Source organism: Rhamphochromis sp. 'chilingali' (genome assembly GCF_963969265.1).
Source record: "Rhamphochromis sp. 'chilingali' genome assembly, chromosome: 2".
Taxonomy (NCBI): Eukaryota; Metazoa; Chordata; class Actinopteri; order Cichliformes; family Cichlidae; genus Rhamphochromis; species Rhamphochromis sp. 'chilingali'.
In genome coordinates this window covers 18,032,172-18,052,744 of record NC_137930.1, presented here as the reverse complement: position 1 = coordinate 18,052,744, position 20,573 = coordinate 18,032,172, and the positions used below count along the sequence as shown (strand labels likewise).

Genomic DNA, 20,573 nt, shown 5'->3' with positions numbered 1-20,573 from the left:
GAACTGAGACTTGGGAAGGAATAGTTTATGAATGTAGAACACTGAGAGATGATGTAAGCCCACGTTTCATTGTGGATCAAAGACCAGGTAATAGTCATGCTGAGAAAAAAATGCATTATTGACTGAGTGTACTAGACGCAGTACAAATATCCACCTTGTGAACAAGGAAAACGTGATTAAGTCTGGTTGATAATAAGGTCGGTGATTTGAAACGATAAAGAAGTGCATGACCTTACTAAGTTACTTCGTGAAGTTCAGGACTGTAAAGACAGCGCACGGTATTTTAAATTAAAGAAATACTTTTACATTTTGGAAATAAGCAGATTTGATTTATTAAGAATATATATATCAGCTTCATACTGAAAATACACAGAAAGGTTACAGAGAGAAGGTAGTTAGGTTGGCTTATTAGGCACGTTTGAAGCGCAAGGAAATAGCAAGCCATTGTAAAATAATACATAGGCCACGACATTGAATACTACTGATCATCTGGTTGCAACACAATGTTATGTTGGGACACACTGGCTTATGGCATTTCTGTTTCTGACCACCCACCAAAAGGTTGTTGCTGTGGGCTCCCACAGTAGAAGCACTCTCATCAACGCATTGCCAACTTCCCATTCCAATCAAGTATCCGTGGGATGTGCTGGTAAAAGATTAATCCATCGAGGCTTCACTTGTATCCCACAGGACCCGAAGGATCCACTGCCAATGTCCTGGTGCCAGACTTCCCCAGAGCTCCTGTACTCATATCCCACCCGGCCAGCGCTGTTATGGGTGAAAGGGAAATACACAGTTTTACCAGATGGTTTTAATGGTTTAATTGGTTTACAGGAATTTTTTTTAAAAAACACACATTTACTATATATATATAAGTTCCATGCAGTGACTTTTGTAGAGCGCTAATGAGAGAAGACATCCCCTGACTACACACATTTAACGCACTAATGATGAGACAAAACGTCCAGATTTATGATTATGTGATAAATGACTTCTAGTCTTTTATATGTCCTGACAGTTTTGAGTATTTTCTGCACTCCTTCCTGGCCTGGCTGAAAAAGGTTATTACCTCCATGCTTACCATCAAATATTTACCATTAGATGACAATGAGCAATGGTGGAGGACTTTTCAAGAACTGTTCCCTTAGTATTACTGTGTATTACTAGCAAACTTTAAATATCAAATGTAAAGGTTCTCATTCTCCAGAAAATGATTCCCCATCAGTGTTATTTGGGTTATTATTATGGCTATAGATGGTTACGTTTGAGCTAATTTTTAATACATTGCTTTGTGTACACTTTAATCTAAGGTAATAAATCGTAATCTAAAGCACTGTCATAAGTTAGTAGCAGGGGTGTTCTGTAAGCTCAGAAAAACAATCCTACACCTTAATTAAAATTAAAATGTATTCATATAATATAAAAAAAAAACATCACAGCTGAATTAGAAGTCTTGAGCAATGTGTAACAGACTTAACAGTCAGTATACTGTATACAGGGAAATAAAAATACTAGTTCAACTTGGTCCATCTGGTCCACCAAGCTGATTTCTGCACCTGTTAGAGTTGATAGGCTAGGTAATGATGTTACTTCTTTACAGTCTGAGTTTTGTTGCTATCATGTTTAAAAGTCTCTCTTTCTAATAATAGGTAATTATAGCAGAACATATCTTTAAAGATAAGAAATCACATTAGAGTAATTTGATTGTTCACTTGCTAACGTTTACTCTGCTTTCACACGTCAGGAATTACAGATCAGAACTAAAGCAGAGTCAGGAGTAGCAAGCAAGCTAGTCACCCTTCAGCCTCGAGCCAGACAGCTCAGGTTTATCCACAATGTGTATGTGCAAAGAGCTAAAAAAGCCTCTGTTAATGGGATATAAACATACCCATGAAAATGACAAAGTATGAAAACCAATAGCTCCGAGTCAACCGAGCTTCCACATACAACTGATAACTGCAGTCGCAAGATAGCTTTAATTTAGAAGATAGATGTAAAGAGGCAACATGAGATCATTTGTGGGACACAACACTGTCTGAGACGCAAGTCTGAAGGTTTGTTTCATTTTTTTACAAACTTGAAAAAGCAACAAGTTGTCATTTTACCTAAAGACTCACTCATGATTATAATAAGTGATCGACACATATACTGGATTAAACATAATAAGCAAGAAAATAAAAAACAAGCAACAAAAGACAAAAACTGAAATAACTAGTGTTTGAGTACAAAGATGAATGCTAAAACAAATGGCTGTAATCTGTGGGCCTTCACACACCTCTGAATTTAAAACCAGATAAGCTAGCTTACTGGTATTAGATCTCAAATTTTCTTATGTTTCAAAGAAAAATATGGTTCCTCACTTTTGCTGTGTTACCTTTACAGACAATTTTTACCATAACCCAACTTTTTTCTGGAAACAGGGCTGTAGTTCATCAAAACAAATAGTGCACTTCCCTTTTTTGTGATTAGAAACAGACAAATAAGTTTGGAACTGACAAAAGATGCCACTATTCAAGGCAAAACTGAGCACTTTTAACACCAGGGTTTATTATAGACATTAATGAATATTCAAATTAACCTACCCAATTAAATTAAAACAGAGCAACACTGTGTTTTGCTAGTCTGAGCTGAACCCAGAGATCTATAAAAAAATGAATGAGAGCAAACTCTTTGATCAGCAGACGGCTCATCTTTTCACTTCACCTCTTAATAGTTGAATATTTAGTGAAAACGAAACAAATCTTTTAATTTATGCTAATGCTTTATATGTTTTAATAGAGAATGGGTCTGTGTAAAATCAGATTTCATATTTTTAAGATCAGAGACAAAGAACGACAGCTGAAGTTTGTCTTTATCGCCTTGAATGTAACTCCTGAATCTGACTCAGTTTGCTGAAAACCGTCTCTATTTGCCCACGTCATCTCGACACTGTCGTCCCAGCTGTAACACTGACTCCTGTTTAAATTTTCAGCTTCTTAGATTTCCATTGGGTCCTTGAGGCTTCTACGTCTTTATTGCCCTAATATTTCCTTTTCTAAACGTCTTTTGTTTTGCGGATACAATTGTCGATTACCTTCCCCCTGGCTGGTGCCCAGGGATCTCTGCCAGTCATTCTTTACACAGCCTACCATCTCTTGTACATGACCTGATTTCTCTTCTAGGGCCAGTTGTTTCTCTGAAGTTTTACTCATGTTTCATCATCTTTTGCAAAAATGGTTAGCAAAGCATTGCTCGATACAATCCCCGTGGAAAAAGCCTGACAGAACACCTCATGTTTTGGGGGTTTTTGGAGTTTGTTTAACTTGCACAGACTTGACATGACTTGACAACTCTGTGTATTTCTGTTCATACTGTGATATCTGTTTACATCACTTGATAGGAAAAAAGGGATAGACCAGTAATAACATCCGTAACGTAAGTCCGTAGTATCTCAACTTAACGTAGGTAACATAAGTTGAGATACTAGCTACACAAAAACCCAATACCACAGAAGACGTATCACTACTGGCCACATCAATCCATGAAAATAATCCATTCAGTCAGGGTACATTAAGTGATTGATACAGTACATAAGGATTTATTAGCATGGCAATCATTTTGATAGTCCTGTTGTTAATTAAAGAGGCAACACTGTAAAAGAAAGTATATGGTGTCCATAGATGGTTTAGTAAACACTAGGAAGTGACTCGGATTATTAAACTTACTTCTTAAACTGTGAATTTAAGCAAAGTAGCTCATAAAATGGATTTGCTTATTATCTGTTTATTGTAAGCAATTAATGAGACTGACACTGTTTTCATGGATTAGCCTGTGATAAACTCAGAGGAGAGACTACCACAAACAACAGAGACAGCGTTAGAGTGGGCATCCTTCATTTGTTATCATGGTACTGCTTTTTTGGAATATTCTTTAAATACATGTCTTTTTGTGAGCTAAGCAACTCACAAAAATACACCACAGGCATGCACACTCAAATGTTTTTGTGTCTATGCTTTAATGTAACTGCGTGCATTCAATCCAATCCAATCCAACTTTATTTAGAGGGCACTTTAAAAACAACATCGTTGACCAAAGTGCTTTCCAGTAATAAAAAAAACAAACAGAGATGACAGTTAGAAACCATACATTAAGCAGACAAAGAAATATATATAAAAATAAGAATAAAATAAATACATACAATGAAAAAAGAAAAGATGAAAATAATGAATATATATTAAATATTAAAACATGAGTAAAATGTTTTAATATTTAAAAGAATAAACAATAAAATAAGCAATAAAATATACAATGAATAAAATTAACAAAATAAAAAGATTAAGACCAAAAACGGACTAAAACTGTTTACTGTTCAGACAAGTCTAGTAAGTCACATAAAAAGTCTGTGAGACCAGGTTCAATCTGGTATTTTGCTATTGCAATATTTGTGAAAACGTGTTCAAATCTTGCAGATGTTTTATTGAATTTCGTCCGATATGTACTAGAAGTTAGTAACCTCCATAAAATTGAAGGACTCCAATTCACTGATTGCAAGTACATGAAGAAAGGATAAAAACTGAAAGCACCAAGGCAAGAATACCGCAAAAGAGTTTTGTATTTTCTTTAGTCGTAAGAATTTTGCTTTAGAAATAGTCACTTAATAGCTAAACCGCTACAGCAACAGAAGTTCTTTTAACTGTTAAGCAACCTACAAAAGCAGATAGGGTTAGCAAGAAGTAACAATTCTTACGAATATATGTTCTAAATGTATGGAAGCCCGTTTCCGCCACTAAATAAAAACAAAAAAGCTAGTATCCTAACTCGAAATTTCGAGTTATTTTCTCAAAATTTTGAGTTAGCTCTGCCAATCAAAAATATATGTGAATGAGGTCGCTTTCTTGTTACCCGGAAGCATATGGCGCAGAGGAACGCGCACTCAAAAACGGATCCCAACAAATTGGCGCTTTCGCGAATATGTTTGCTGATAGTAACACCATGTGATTCAGCTAATAACACAGGGATTTCATCATTTGTGAAGCCAGGCTGAAAACACTCAGCAATCTGTGCATTCACGGCTGGATGTAATACCGGTAGCTTAGCTGTAGCATTTGTAGCTGACGGCTTCAGCTTCCAGGTAACGAGGAAATGACGTCATTCACGTAGATTACTGATTGGCAGCGCTAACTTGAAATTTCGAGTTACTTTTCTCAAAATTTTGAGTTAATAAATCGAAATTTCGAGTTAATATGTCGAAATTTCGAGAAAGTAACTCGAAATTTCGAGAAAGTAACTCGGAATTTTGAGAAAATAACTCGAAATTTTGAGTTATGGATCCTTTTTTTTTTAGTGGCGGAAACGGGCTTCCATATAAATGTATCGAACATATTTCATCGAGATACCTTAATTAACAAATGGCAAACAAACTAAACCACCTATGGTCATGTGGGTATACTATAAGTTCTACATTAACATTCAGAATTAGCATACTGGTACTCATTTTATTCAACATTATTTCTAATCCTTAGCAATTCTTACCAGAGATGATGAAGAGTGACCAACCGAAATAAATGCTGAAATAAACGTATCTTCAACACTCTGAAGTCCACATGTTGGATTGTAGTTAAGAAGAAACGAGTTGGATCAAGATGTACGGTGGAGGTGAGTGATGCTAATGACAGGTCAAAACTGAAACAGCCCATATACTGTTACACTACAGTTTTGAGGGCAAAATATTTATATATATATTTAAGAAGGTAAAAAATCTGTTGGGTACAAAATCCAACACAAATATTTAAAAATAAATGAAAAAAATTAACCGGTCAAATTAACAGGTTCACAGATGCATTACAGAGAAAGAGCATGCTAAAATTCTGCACATGAAATAGTTCAGTGAGGTGTCTAGGCACTACTCCTATGTAAGACTACAACACACCGGCTATGTGAGTTTGTGAGAGCGACTTATTTGCTGAGCAGAGCAAATTTACCGTAAAAAAAAGAAAAAAGACAAAAAGCGCTGAGAGGAGTGGTCGGTCCAAAAGAATCTACTAACAATGTACAACTTCATGAACACAGGAGCAGCCAGTTCATGTCAGCAATAATGAAATCTACCTAAAGAGGAAATCAAATTAGTGCTGGGTCACAAAGAAGCATCCCTAATGACAGCAGGGATAAAATACTAATAATGTTCTTATAACGGAGCTTATTACTTGTATATGGCATAAATGATACAGAATCAGTATTGATTTTAAGCATGCAAAGTTTATGCTGTATAGGGTTTCTGACTTTAGCAGGGCCCTTTTTCATACCTTAATACTTTTTGGGGATTTCACCACAGTATAGAGAATTTCTCTAGTAAATACTAGTTTATTGAAATAATTATTAGTGTCATAAATGTAGAACATCAGTTGGCTGCTGGGTTACACAGCCACTCGTCTCCACCTGGGGCTGCAGTCTCTGCTGCTGTGCACCCCCTGATGTCAAGCACTAATACCCATAATGGATATTTTAAAAGTGTAGGAGCAGGAAGGCTGACATGTCTCAGTGGTGTATTCTCATACAGAAAATGAATGACTGTATTTATGGATGTACAGATGAGGACATAATTATTAGTCCCCCTATATATATTTTTTAAGTACTAGGCCAGAGATTGTTCACAGAAAACAATAAAACTTGTCTGTTCACACGTCATCGTATCCTAACAACCTCACGGATCCCTGCACAGGTGTAACATCTGCAAAAGATGCAACATTACCATCTTTATTATCTCTATAAAGGTAAACGCCCAGTGATGCCCACTGAATGACACATTACAGTGTGTTAAATATGAAGCTACACACTCTAGTTGTCCTAGATCCTTAAGTGGCAATGCTTTTGCCACCTAAAATGAAATGTTTAACCTTGTTGTCACAACCTGCTGAAACATTCAAGGTGATGGTTTTATTGTCTGTTGACTGTTTAACGAATAAGCAAGTGGGAAGAGCTTACAATGGCCCTTAGACTGGCTGTCTTCCCTATTCTTATTTCTCACACTGTCCTTTAGTAGCACTCGCACTTCTGAAGTATCAGTGTCCCATATTTCAAATGTGTTGGCATATGTCTGAGAAATGGCTGCTGCTGTGCAGCATGTAACCCTCAAACTGTCGGTGCTTCAGGCCAGAAAATAAAATCTTTGTCAATTCACTGAGCTGTCAGGCTCAGGGTAGCAGTGGTTCTGACACCAACGCTCCAGAATACCAGTTGTAAAACTTAAGGGCTCAGATGTCTGGCCTTTATGCTGCTTCTGCAAATGTACATTAATGTGGAAATGTACAACTTGATGTCTGTGAACTTCATAAACTAACACTTTACATACTTGTTGTTAGTAACTACAGAAAAATTGAAAACAAATTTAGGGGAAAAAAACTTTCTAGTCTAATTTCTTTGCATTATAATCCCTACTACTGCTGGTCACAGTTTGGAGTGCCTTTTAAGGAACAGGGTTAATCTGTATATGCATCTTAAGTAAAATGCATATAAACAGCACATTTATACCGACACACAGATGGTACTTTGAAATATACTCAAAGAAAGTCAAAAACGAACTTGTGCTATATTAATGCAATAATAAAATAATATTAGTAGAGAGACTAAAATAAAGTTTGTATTCCTAATTTTTAATTCTAATTGTAATCAGCTTGAATCACTGAAGTAGAACACAAGCAAAGAAAAGACGGGAAAACATTATCTCTCTTTTCTGTTGCCGACATTGTAGGGAGTGACTTTACCTCTAAACAGCAAGATGAGTGGGAACGAGGTTAAAGTGGGATTCAGCATTTGGGGGAACCCTGAAATCGGTTGTAGTGACTCAACACGGGGAAACAACTCACAATAATTGCTATTAAGAGCTCCAGAGAGACTTTGTTGATATAAAGGCTATGATCAGCTGATGTGTGCTATATTAATCTCTGCTACACTTCATGTAACCTAACTCCAACCATAAGAACCACAGCCACTGTGCACCATGCATTGCATTTCATACAAGCTTTAAATAACACAGTTAGTGTACCTTAGTTTGTTTTGCAGCATGTTTCACAATATAAAAAACATAATGTCACATGTACAGACCCAATCTCTGATTTAAAAACATGAACATCTAACCTTTACATTTCCAGTTTATCAAATCCTACTGAGCCGTTCTTATCTTTAAATCTAACCTCTCTTCTTCCTCTCCTGCCCTGTCTTTCTTATCTTTCTCCATCTCTGAGTGAAGTTAGCTCTCGTTCTGTTCTCTCCCTGTGAAATACAGCTGCTGGACCTTTAGCCAGTAACAAGGCCCCTGACTATGGCATGAGGTTTCATCTGTTTTTAAGCTACATGCCCTGGCGATTAATACACAAACAGGACTGCCTTTCATGTGTCTCTGTTTAGACTTAAATTGGTTTGATATTTGAAGGCTTGCACTGACCAGAAATAATAACCAAAACCAAAAGTAACAAGCCTGAAGATGTAAGGAGTAGGAAGTACAGGTATTTGTGTGAAAAAGTAGAAAATGTGGGGAGTAAAAGTAAAAAGTTCAGCAGCAAAGTGTTGTACTTCATTACTTCCCACCTCCACTGACACAATTATATTGCTTGAAAAATTATATTCTGACATTTTAAGAATTTTACTAGAATATCTGCAACCTTCCCACATTAAAAAACAAACAAACAAAAAAGAGTCACATGAGAGGGAGAGAGAGATAAAGGGAAATGAAGGCACCAAAGTACACACAAGGCTTGAGGTGAAAAAGGAAGGGGGTTGTTTTCTGTTGCTGAAGCAGCATTTTAGTTTGTACTCACACTAGGCCACCTGTACGGTACCCAAGAGTGACTGATTGAGTGCGAAGTCCAGTTTGTTTGACTGGTTGACATGATTGCTGCATGTCATGCCCAGGCACAGATCCCCAATGCTTCCTCGGTGACAGCAGCGTCTGAAATAAAAATCAATCAAATCCACCAATCAAATTTTGCTAATACGTGAGAGGACAGTGTGTCACTGCAAATGCATAAAATCTTGAAATGTGAGCTCTGCTGGAGTGCATTTCAAAAGCCCTGCTGTGCATGAAAGACAGAGATAGCGAGGGTGAGAGAGGAGTTAAGATGCTGAGACAAACTGTACTCTGGCCTGGACAGTCAAGGGCACTGTGAGCGCAGGCTAGATAGATGAGTAAATCATCATGAATAAGACTGATTCTAATGCACCTCTGCTGGCAATCAGCTTTTTGGCGTATGCTGACTTCATCGCTTTCTCGAGCAACACACAATATAGAAAAATAGGAGACAATTAGGAAGGCAGAGGACGGATGAGAAAGCATGTCCTGCAGACAAGACGCTTTGTTTCATTGCAAAAGGAGCCTTTGTCACACCACAGCAGCAGAGGCCACGAGAGCAGGGTGGGTCACAGATTAAGTGAATCAAAGCACTCACAATATTAAGTCTAATATCTTGCAATACTACATTAACATCATCATCATCAGGTTTCTTATTTCTTCTCAGAATTTTCATTTGTGCTGCTGAAAATAAAAATGAGAGTGAGTTTGAACGAGAACTCAGACCGTACACTGATGAAGGTTCAGCTTTAAATACTAATATTTCCTGACTTCTTATATAAGCTCCTGACTCATACTGAAACACAACTTACAAAACATAAATGGATAAATTAGGACTTTTTTTTAAGCCTTTTTGCACATTTTATAAATCATCACAAAGACAACAGGTGACTGAATGAACATCACACTGGGAAAACTATGAATGCCTGATTTCCCAGGCCTGTGAAAAACCTCCGCAGGAACTTCACTGCAGGTAGTTAAATACTGTGCAAACAGCGATGGCACGACATTTAACCACGAATAATGAAAGCGTGAGAGAAACAGGAAAAACAAGGCAAACGAGGTGTGAATTGGACTCACTTTTTCGTGGAAGTCCACGCTTGTTTATTTCGTGGAGATAGTCCTTTAATCTAGTATGCCCTATTTGTTGCTGTCATCTCACAGCAGTGGCTTATTTCCTACACAAACACTGCAGCTAGCCAAAACGAGGAGGTCAGAAAAACAGCAGTAACAAGCTAACTCCATCGTGTTTTTCATTACTAAATGTGCTAACTACTTTTTTTCACGGATATGCAAATTTAACACTGTTTGCCTCTCAGTTTGTAATGAAAAAATGAGAAAAAGAAATTCTGCAAAACTTTGTAAAACTATCCAAATCAAAAATGTAAAAACAAAACAAAGACTTTTGTGTGACAAGGAAACCGATCGGGATGATGTAAAGTCACACAAAGTGACACAGCAATATATCTGATCTGAAAGTGGTTCCACACCAGTGTCAACATTATGGACGGGGCTCAGAGGTCCAGGTCCACCCAATAAAATCACCCTTCCCCCACAGCTGAATTCTGCTATTACACTTTGCTTAGGTTATAATAATGCATACCATTTGGTGATGTAAACTTAAACATCCGTATTACTGATGGTTCACTGTAGTTTGGTGCTTTTGCAGCAATCCTGTAGTGGTAACTAGCATGACTGAGGAGGACACTGTGCAGGTCAGACTTTGGGAAGTACCTCATGTCTCTTTGAAACTAAAAAGAGGACATTCATGAGCTAATACAGCTATTTTAAAGCATGACCCTACTTGAAAATTGCAAAACAAATGGAATAGAAATGTGCTGAGAATATTGCACGCTCGCAGTCTGTTGTAGCGTGTGGTGAGTTCATTGATCCAATTCTACACATGGAGAAAATGTCTCCACTGTTTGTCATCTGCATTGTCTCTGCAATGTAAGACAGAAGTTCTGCACTTGATAAAATGGTTCTAAGGAGAATGTTTGAAGCTCTACAGCGGGATTTCAACGTTTGCATGAAATGTTGAGCATGAATATTTTTGCATTTTTATCACTGATACATCTGGTATGCGTTTTGGCAATGATATGCCAAAATCACAGGTGCAGGGTGCCGCCATCTGCAGACTAGACACTTTTATTCATATGAGGGAACTTTAGCCATTAAGGGACACCAGGGACCTGACTGTCATTCCCCATCATCCACATTCAAGTTCCAGAGTCCATGTACTTTAATGTTTACAGCTAGACAGCGGCACAATTTTTTGTAATTATACCTTTGCAGATAGACGCAGAGCCTTTAAATCAGATGTACAAGATGTGACTGGTGACTTATCAAGAGTTTAGACGATAAGGGTCATAGATGGTAAGGCCTGTCCTTTTATTATACCATGACAAATTAAGCAGAAAGCGCTGTACAAGATACCAAAGGGAAAGTGTCGAACTGTTAACACAAGTGAATCAGCCCATTATTGGGCTTAAAAAGCCAAATAAACTTTAGACATGCTAGGTGTGGCCTAATCTACAATCTTTCACATCCTCAAAGCTAATTCACTGGCCAGCTCAGCAACATCAAAAGGTGGGGAAAACCACAGAAAACAGCTACAGTAGACGACTGCAAAATTGTTTCCTTGGTTAAGAAAAACAACATCACAACTCAAGGATACTGTTAAGTAGATAGATGTGCAATGCCAAAGTCCATAACCAAGAGATGTTTTAATTTCTATATTAAAGGTTTGCATCAAGGTGCACTCAACTGGTTACACTGAAGAAGAGGAAGGCGACATTTCTGAAAAAAATGCAATATTAACTTGCACTAGAGTGATGGGAAGATAAAAGTATTGCAAAAGCATACCTCATCGTCTGTTAAACATGGTGGCATGTATCACCGCCATTTCGCTGGTGTCTACTGATGATGTCACAGCTAATAGAAGTATCAGAAGGAATTGTGAAGTGTACACATCTGTAGTCTCTGCTCAAATTCAGTCAAATGCTGCAAACCCGATCAGACAGTTCTTCGTCTTTGACTGCAAAAGATCTTCGTTCGAGTATTAAAAGTAACCCTTATATTTAAAAGGATGTCAGTTTGTCGCCTTACTTTTGAAACTTTGAAAATGTGTGAGCTGTGTATAAAAATGGCTGTAATTCCTAAACAGTTAATGAGATAATTTTGCGATACCATTTTCAATTAAAGCTGAAAGTCTGCGTTTCACATTTATTCAGTGCAAGCACCGAGAGGGAATTCACAAACCAGCTTCTCTGATTTCAGCCTGTCCAACTGAGCCGATTAAAAATGAGATCCGAGAGGACTGCGCCACTCAGCAATATGGAGGTCAAAACAAAGCACAGCAAGAACTATACTGTAAAAGAAACAGACACAAGAGAGACAGCGTGGCAGCTAAATAAGCTTGGTACATGAGCAAAGTATCACCAGGATTTAAGAAAAGCATATCTGCAGAGTAAACATCATCGCTACCTGTCGTTTAGGTCACCTGAAGACTGAGAATTTTGCCTTAAATACAAAACAGCTCGGTCTCTTCTCAGTGAAACTGTCAGCATAAACTGGAGAAGGCATGCAAAAAGTCAGTAAAAGTGATGCTGTGAAAATATTTGACCAGGGTAACATATATGCTTCCACTGTTTTAATGCAGTATTTTTTTGTTTGCTTATTTCTTTATTTTTCTTTAACCTGTGGGTGTTAAATACTATATTAAATCTTGAGTGCACATTGCCCTCCTGTATCTCTTCAAGAAAAGACTCCTTTTTTCAATGTATTTGTTTTCTTTCCATTTTTAACAGTTTTTGAAAGGACGTCCCAAGTTGCCCTGCTTTTGTTGAACACTCTGTTAGGAAATATATTTCCATCCCTTTTGCGGTCTCTGCTCTTGCATGCCTCTCTCGAACGCTCCTCTCACAGTCATCCCATTCTTGGAGCTTCTTCATGGATGGCAGAGCACTGTGTCAGCTACTGTCACACGTCTAAATGATCAAATGAAAGCTTCAGATGTGCATTTACTGTACACTGATGGGGAAAAAAGAAATACGTTTCTAAAATAAGAAAACAATAGTTGCAGGTTTTCAAAGTCCACACTGCTGTGCAGGAATAAACATGTGACTTGGATTTGAATTTGGCATTGGCGAAGCTGCTGTTATTTGACTTTACAGGAGACTTATATGTAAATTTCATGGTAATCCGATACTTCTCAAGAGATTTCACTCTGAAGACACAAATCCTTCCAATAATATATGAGAGTTTTCAGTCCAAATCAAAGAGAGGAGGTGTGCTAATTGGGACCCATTATAATCCATAGAACAACCCCAAAAATGAGGAAACCAAGCAATCACAGTCATTTTCACTCTGCTAATGAGTTAACTTACAAGCCTTACTTTTATTTAGCCTTTCATCTGCATTTTTATTTTTGGCGTCTTAGAGCTCGCGTCACCACTGAACTCTCTAAATATCAAGACTGAAGAGGTTAGGAAAAGAAACGGAGGGACTTTAAAAATTCTAAGTAGTTCAACAACTTTTCAGTGTTGCTAAAGAGATGCAAAGCCTTGAGGAGATCTGCTATATACCTCTTTTAGATGTAAAGTCTAGCTTTAATGAGATCTGCCAAAAGCACTTTATCACAAGAAAGAGAGAGATGAAGTCAATAAGGTCAATTTAAAAAGAGCAAGAAAGGCAGCCTGTTCAGCGTCTCCCTGCAGACCTAGGAACCCGAACTCAGAACTAACACCAGGGAGTGCAATTATCTGTCGCGCGACCGGTTATCAACATCTTTGGATTTTACATAAAACTCTGCTTGTGTTTAAAATAGCTCTTCAGAAAAATCAACATAATTCAAAAATGTAAGATTTTCAATCTTGAGGATATGAGAAAATACTAATACACTCATCGGAGACTTCACTCAGGCAAGTCTGCTGGACCAGACGGAGTGAGTCCCCTTGTCCTCAAGACCTGTGCCCCCCAGCTGTGTGGAGTCTTTCATAAACTGTTTATGCTGAGTCTGAGTCTGCAGAGGGTCCCGGTGATGTGGAAGACATCATGCCTCGTCCCTGTACCAAAGACGCCTCGTCCCAGTGGCCCCCAGGATTACAGGCCCGTGGCACTGACCTCCCACATCATGAAGACCCTGGAAAGGCTCATCCTGGACCAGCTGCGACCCATAGTAAGACCACATCTGGATCCCCTTCAGTTCGCTTATCAGCCTCGTCTCGGAACAGAGGACGCCATCATCTACCTGCTCAATCGTGTCTACACCCATCTGGACCAGCCGGCGAGCACTGTGAGGGTCATGTTTTTTGACTTTTCCAGTGCTTTCAACACCATCAGGCCGACCCTCCTGGGTGATAAGTTAGCAGCGATGCAGGTGGATGCTTCTCTGGTGTCCTGGATTGTTGATTACCTGACAGGAAGACCACAATATGTACGTCTCCCACAGTGTGTGTCTGACAAGGTGATTAGCAACACAGGGGCACCACAGGGGACTGTCCTCTCCCCCTTCCTCTTCACCCTCTACACCACAGACTTCAGCCACTGCACAGAGACCTGCCATCTTCAGAAGTTTTCTGATGACTCTGCGGTGGTTGGATGCATCAGCAGGGATGATGAGACAGAGTACCGGGCTGTGGTCGACTCCTTTGTCACGTGGTGTGAGCAGAATCATCTGCAGCTCAACGTGGCAAAGACCAAGGAACTGATCGTGGACTTCAGGAAGACCAGGAAACACTTGACCCCTGTTTCAATCCAGGGGGTCAGTGTTGACATTGTGGAGGACTATAAATACCTTGGAGTACACATTGACAATAAACTGGACTGGGCTAAAAACACCACAGCACTTTACAGGAAGGGCCAGAGTCGTCTCTATTTTTTGAGGCGACTGAGGTCCTTCAACATCTGCCAGAAAATGCTGAGGATTTTCTATGAGTCTGTGGTGGCCAGTGCGATCCTCTATGCTGTTGCATGCTGGGGGAGCAGGCTGAGGGTCGCAGATGCCAACAGACTTAATAAACTGATCCGTAAGGCCAGCAATGTTGTGGGGATGGAGCTGGACTCCCTCAAGGTGGTGTCGGAGAGGCGGATGCTGTCCAAGATAAAGACAATGTTGGATAACACCTCCCACCCACTCCATGACATGTTGGTCAGTCACAGGAGCTCGTTCAGTGAGAGACTGAGATTACCGAAAAGCACCACTGAACGACACAGGAAATCATTCCTGCCTGTGGCCATCTCCCTGTACAACGCATCCACTTAACACACTGTTTGCTGCTACAACTACACATGTTTCTTTTCCAAATATTTATTTATAAGTGACTTATGTATGTATGTATGTATGTATGTATGTATGTATGTATATGTATATATTGTACTATTCTTAGTTAGCGTATTGTCTGTCTTGTCTTAATGTTGGTTTATAATGGAGCACTGTAACAAAAAATAATTTCCCCCAGGGATCAATAAAGTATTCTGATTCTGATTCTGATTCTGATCTGTGTGTCAAGCTTTTAAAATGTACTGCATACTGCTAGAATTTTGTTTTCTTTTTGCAGCATGCTGCAGCATATGTTTTGCAGATCTGATTTTAGCACGTTCAAAACAATTAGGGAAAGCAAGACTTCATTCACAACTGCTGTAAATCCACTGCATATCCACCGCTCTCAACACAAGAAAAAAAGAAAGAAAGAAAGACTGAGCTTTATGAAGAATCTGCCAGATACCCAAAGAGCATATCAGTGATATTTGTACAGGCGAGGACCTAACGAAGGTGTTTGGTCAGCGTGTCTGAAGCGGAAGCAGAACATAACAGTGTTTTCTTGTGTAATGTGTGTGTCCTGCCAGCAGGCAGCCTCTGGGGCGCCTAAGTGTACCATCTGTGACCAGGTCTGCCATGCCATCATATGCTGTACCACTGCCATTGACGATGGCGACGTACTGGAGCACATGACTTGTGCTTTCACAGCAGGAGAGCTGCAGATAAGAGCCAACAGGAAATAGCGTCATTTGTTTTTCTTTCTTTAAACACCCTGGTGGCCATGAGAAATGCTGTTTTCACACATATTGCTCTGCACACTTAAAATGTTTTTTGTTTTTGTTTTGTTTTTTTTACCAAAATTCAGTGGCCCAAATTTAGTAAAGTGACATTTATTTTAGGAGCATTCTAGTTTTAGACCAGTGCCTATTAAGTCATTTGTTTCCTTTTTCTTATTACCCAGCTCTGACAAAGGTAAGATAACAAATAAATAAATAAAGTCCTCTGTAAAACTGCAAGATATGCCGCAAAAACCCGATGTTGTACCTGCTGTTTAAAATGAACATTTACAACTGCTTGCACACCGTTATCAGATGGATTGAAGTGTTGCAAACTGGAAGCATTTCCTTAATGCATTTATAGAGCAGCAGTGCTCCATGCAGTTCTATACTGTTAAACCATTACTAATAGAAACTTTTTGACTTGTCAAAAAAGGAGTAACTAATCCTAGATAATGGCTCATTTAAAAATAATCATTATCATCACCATCCTCATTATTATCATATCTTTACTGTTGCTGCTTTGAATGTAAACACCTTAAAATGCTTAAAAATATGCCCATAAAAATATCAAAGTCTGTAAATATTACCATAAAAATTTCTAAAAAAAAATTATACATCATACTACACATACAAAAGTTCCTGCCAACACATGTAACAGTGTTATTGTTACGAGGTTAAATTTTGTAAACACAATAGCTTGAAAATGTTTTGATAAAACTTTGTAGGGGTGTAGAGTGTGCTCATGTTAACAGTCCGCAGCCAAGGTCAACGTAATCACTTATTGGTCAAAAATTGATAAAAAGCCTTACACCTTTGAAATTGTGGTGTAAGTACTGTATAAAGATTTAAAATATCATGTCATATTTGACATCAAGTTCAAGGTCAGGAGACTGAGATGTAGGTCAAAGCAGTAATAATAATATATAGATCTATATACACACACATTATATATATATATATTTACAAGAGTCAGACTGAAGCATAACAGAGCAACATTTATCTTACTAGCACTCTATTTCTGTTTTTTTAGGCTTTGCTGCGATTCTCCTTTAATCCCTCCTTCCAATAACTACCTTGTCTTGAGCCTTGCGCTTGACCTCAAACTAGGGAATCGATAAATGTGTTGATTCAAATGACGATTTGATGTACAAAGGCAAATCCTCGAGGATAAACTGCTGCTCTGATTTTCACGGTGGAAAATTATTAATTGCTGGCCTGCTGCTGTTAAAAATAAATAAACAAATAACTAGAGCTTGCCTAAAAGCTGCACACCCTGTGGTGTTTGAAAATTTAACGAGATTCAGGAAACATTCAGAAACGTTGCAGTGGTGAAGGGTGTCGATACGGGCAAATATTCATGATGCTGTCAGAAAGCTCAAGAAATCAGAAAAGCATGTGAACTAAGCTCCCCGCAGCTCTCAGATGGATCTCTGCTGTCCATCACTGCACACTTTGTGACACGTACCATCAGTTAAACACAAAGCATGACAAGGAGCTTCTCAGGAATAACTTACTGTTTAACTCAGTGCAGTATTCAGAAGTACTGCAGTGAAAAACAACAAAACCGAGCCACCAAATCACACGCGCAGAAAATTCATGTCACTGTTTTGGTAAATTCATACGCCAATGCATGAAAAATACTATGGATGATGAGAACGTAAGAAATATGGACGTCAATAGAGTTCAGCTTCTTTTCCACAACTGGATATCCGGACATGCAACGGCCAGCCCCAGTCGTGCAGGTGACAGGGATCCCAGGACCTGCCCAACCGGGCTACAGCACTGCTTGGCTGCAACGAGACATTTTTTTGGAGAGGCAACAGTCAGTGCTGCACTTCACAAATCTGGACTGTGTGGGAGAGTGGCCAGATGGCAGAAGACAGGAGTTTACAAAAAGGCACTGAAAGATTCTAAGTGCATGATGCAAAAGACTGTGGTCTGATAAAATGAGTGCCGGAGACTTGTAAACTGAGATTTTGGGGTATTTTTAGGGTATTGGCGGCATTGCCCTTAAAGTTGAGTAATCACACAGGCAGCATTCTGTTCAGGTTAACCTGCAAAGATCATGGCAAAAACCAAAAATGAGAACATTAGATTGCACAAAACTTTAACTTGAACCAAAGATTTGTCATATTTTAGATGTGAGACTGAAATCATCATAATAATTTTACATCTAGTAAAGTCCAGTGCTCACTATCTTGAAGCCTTCATCAGTTTGATTGGGCTGTTGAGTCGTTTAACATTACAAAGCCTATCTGAGTGATTCCTGTAAACAGTGGAAAACATAGGAGATGGATATAGGCAAAAAGTCTTGTTATATTTGAGTTATAAAGGACAAATCTGCCATGAGAGAGAAGAGAAAAACAAATCTGATGCATTCATTTATGGTTATTATATTACAATTTCCATTAATTTTTCTTTCTTGTGTATTACTGGATAGTGATTCACCTGCTGCTCCACATACACATTACACAAATATAGCAGTTCAAATTTTTCCTGAATTGGATTACGCCAATTCTTGTCTTTGATTGGTTTTCACTCAAACTCCCTCGAAGACAACTTTTGTATCAGAGTGCTGTAGCAGCCCATCTACGGTACAGGATGATAATAAGAAGCTATAATGGGAAGCGTCAACATCCCTGTTAAGACACAACAGAAGTATGAACAGGTGACAACACACATAACCACAAGAAGGCTCACAAGCTATTCTTTCAGACTGTGAGGATTATGAAGATGCGGGAGGAATGCAGACAGATCCTGGCTGTAATCCTGAGCCTGATGTCTGCCTGATAACCTAATAGGAAAGGTGCTTAGAGTTTAAGAATTCACAAGGAGTACACACATCCAATGAGCACAAAAAAAGCTTAGTTTTACTTTAAATATAAATGTATATATTTCAAAAGTCAACATAGGATTAGCGACATGTAAAGAAGAAGGAAAGGTGTTTGGTCCATATGCCATATTTGTCAAGAACCGAAGTTCAACACACAAGCTGGACCCAGGAGCAGAACACACACACAGGGGAGGGGAGGTAGTGTACGCATCTTACGATGATAGCGGGGCCAAGGGAACCGGAGGGAGGGGTGAGGGTCCGTGGGGAGAAGCTCCAGAAAGGGCGAGGCGGCTGGGGTTGATCGTGATCCAAATTCTGGACAGGCAGGTGGACAGGCTGGTGACTCAAAACACGCCGAGCAGTGATCTGGGTATACAAGGCAGAGTTAGTACTAGTTCACACGGATAGGATTGCCTAAGGACTTTCCCGTAGGTGTGCGTTACCGCTGAAGGACGATTACGGACTGGCGTGGAGCAGCAGGCTGGGCAGGATTAAATGGTCCACCTGGTGATCGCCTGGGATGGGATGCAGGTGTGGAGTCAGCGGCCACGCCCACGGGAGTGGGCATCCCATCAGCACCTCAGACGCCGGGCCGCGGACCATGACAATATTTGTGGAGGTATGGAGATGTCTGGGCGAGAGGGCACTGGACTTTTTATCCAGATTGTTTACCACAATTTTGGAGACTGAAAGGATGTCTGACAAAGAGAGAAGAAGTGTACTGGTACTGATTCTAAAGATCAAGGATAGCTTGATCTAGCTGTAGTAACTACAGATGTGATGTTTGCTATGAGAGTGTTGATGGAGAAGTACAGAAAGTCAGAAGGAGCTTCACCATGTTTTTGTCAGTTTAAAGAAAGTATATGATAGGGTGCCAAGAAAGGAACTGTGGTACTGCATAAGGAAATCAGGAGTGGGAGAGAAGTACAAGAGGGTCATGAAGGGCCTGTATGAGGACAGACAGGAGCGACAGATGGGTTCAAAGTAGGGGTGGGACTACATCAAGGATCAGCTCTGACAGAGGTCAGGCAGGTGTCTCCATCGATGAGATGTTCATAGATGACAGTGTGATCTGTAGTGAGCAGTGTTGGTCAAGTTACTTGAAAAAAGTAATCAGTAACTAATTACGATTACTTCCCCAAAAAAAGTAATCCTGTTACTTTACTGATTACTTATTTTCAAAAGTAATTAATTACTTAGTTACTAAGTTACTTACTTTTTAAAAACACGATTTACAACCTGAATAGGTGATAAAGTGATAGATCTTTCAGCCCAATTCAACTTTTTCTACATAATCCATCATACAAAATGTAATCAAATGGAAAAGTCTCTTTTTAAAACTTGTTTTATTAGTTTTAATCTTTTAACTTTATGCATCAAGCAAAAATTTAATTAAATGCAACATTCTCTGACTGGAAGAAATTTGTTTAACATTTAAACCTATTTTCTGCACATTCCAGCACATAAAATATTTTTTTTGTGTGTGTGTTTACACTCACTCTTTCCAATAGATGCAAGTAAAACACAGAAGAAAATAAATAACATCAAAGACTAGCGGTCCTGTTGCTCTATTTTCACCTGTAAAGCAGGAGTGTGGTAGGCGGAGGTTTACCCTGGTGCAGGTGTGCCGCAGCGGTCAGTGGAAGAATCCGCGAGTTTCTCTGTGAGTTTCCCATTACGTGGTAGTGCACTCGTTTTTTTCGCTGTGAAAAGATGTTTTCTTCCCACATACAACGGACACTAATGTTTTTGTCACTTTTTATGGAATCAAACTCAAAATGAGGTCAGTACTTCCACGCTTTAAACGCTGCACGCTCATACTCTCTCCCGCACTCGATATATTATCCATTGTTGATCTGCACACAGCTGTTGTCACGA

At 39.1% G+C, this 20,573-nt stretch overlaps 1 long non-coding RNA gene across 2 annotated transcripts; it reads right to left on the bottom strand.

Moving 5' to 3' along the window:
- Positions 1–338: 338 nt before the first annotated feature.
- LOC308391888 lies at positions 339–19,765 on the bottom strand. Of its 2 annotated transcripts, XR_013970716.1 has the most exons (4): positions 19,139–19,765; positions 18,912–19,061; positions 8,793–8,923; positions 339–768 (listed from the first exon to the last, which is right to left on the bottom strand). It is a non-coding gene; the product is annotated as an uncharacterized lncRNA (long non-coding RNA). The 2 variants fall into 2 exon arrangements; XR_013970715.1 differs by having other exon boundaries at positions 18,912–19,765.
- Between the last annotated feature and the right edge of the window lie 808 nt (positions 19,766–20,573).